This window comes from Pteropus alecto, unplaced genomic scaffold, assembly GCF_000325575.1.
Source record: "Pteropus alecto unplaced genomic scaffold, ASM32557v1 scaffold72, whole genome shotgun sequence".
Taxonomy (NCBI): Eukaryota; Metazoa; Chordata; class Mammalia; order Chiroptera; family Pteropodidae; genus Pteropus; species Pteropus alecto.
In genome coordinates this window covers 5,249,095-5,250,536 of record NW_006436811.1, presented here as the reverse complement: position 1 = coordinate 5,250,536, position 1,442 = coordinate 5,249,095, and positions in this window count along the sequence as shown.

Genomic DNA, 1,442 nt, shown 5'->3' with positions numbered 1-1,442 from the left:
TGTGTATTGAGAAAAAATTTACCTCCTTAAATTATTATTATTTTTTCTCAGTGAATCAACCAATATTAGCAAAACTAATTTCATTGAATGTATTTTTCTTTAACTGCTAGAATGTAGATAGCTTAAGTTACATCCCCATATTAGAAAATAGGATTACATAGTAATCTTGACTGTCTGTTTTCAGTGTTTCTTTGCTGAGTTTCCCAAATATTATTTTCAACTGCACATTACTTTCATTTTATGTTATGTACTTAGATACTTTTGATACATTTTTAAATATAACTAATTTTAAATATAATATATTTTGAACTGATAACCTTGTTCCAATTACAGAACTCTTTCTGTTATCACCCGTAACCACCTAGAACTCATGGTAGTGCAGTAATGGTGTATATAGTTTTTTTTTTTTTTCTTTTAGTACAGTTATATTGTCTGGAATATTGTGAAATTTGGTTCAATTTTTAGACTTGCATAAACTGTACCACTGAGCCTAGTGGAGAAAAAGTATTTTTCTCTAAAATACGTATATTTTTTATGTTATAATAAGATTCTGAAATGCATGCATTATTAAGCCAATTGAATTCTCTTAAACATTTTCAGCGCATACCACAAGTTCACAAAATCAGCCTCAGGCAATAAAAAACTTAAAAGCCAGTCTGATAATGTTTCTTATAAATATTCTTTGAATTTTATGACTTGTCTCCCACATGAGGCGTAATAGTTTCAATGTTCTAATTAGTACTTGTGTATATTGCTATTACTTTGTCTCTTTAATCACATTATTAAGACTGTTATGGAGATTCCTTATAGAATCACACTTTATAATAGTGTTTCTAATTTGAATATGTCCTTTTTTATGTTGTCTGATTCTGAAACATCATAAACTCTTTTTATGGGTCCTTTGATAGTACTCACTTTCCTTCTTTATGCTTGATTAGAACATACAGTACTAAGTAATAAAGAAATTTCCTAATGCTTTAGAGTTTTAGTGTCAGGAAGAAAATTGAACTTCTTTTCCCTTGTGTTTTTATGCTGGCACAAGAAAAGTTATTTTTAAACCAGTACTATTCTTTGAATGCTGTATTGGGATGTATATAAGAAATTCTGCTGCATCGATATTTGACTATGTTTTCAAAAAGTTAAATCTAATTGTCCGAGCCCCGATAGCCTTAAGGGTCTCCTCTGTACTATTTGAGACAACATGTATCATTTTAAAAAAGAAATACTTTAAGTATTTATATATCAAAAAGCAAATTACAGAATAGAGTGAAAGCATGATAACCTTTCTAAAGGCTCCTGAAATGGGATATCAAGACCATTGACTAGAATGACTCTTCCTTTATTTCCATCATTTTCTTTGAAAAGGGAAATAAGTTGGAAAATTGAAAATAGAAAAAAAATTATGAAACTTTTAGATGTCTTCACCTATATGAATTCAAGAA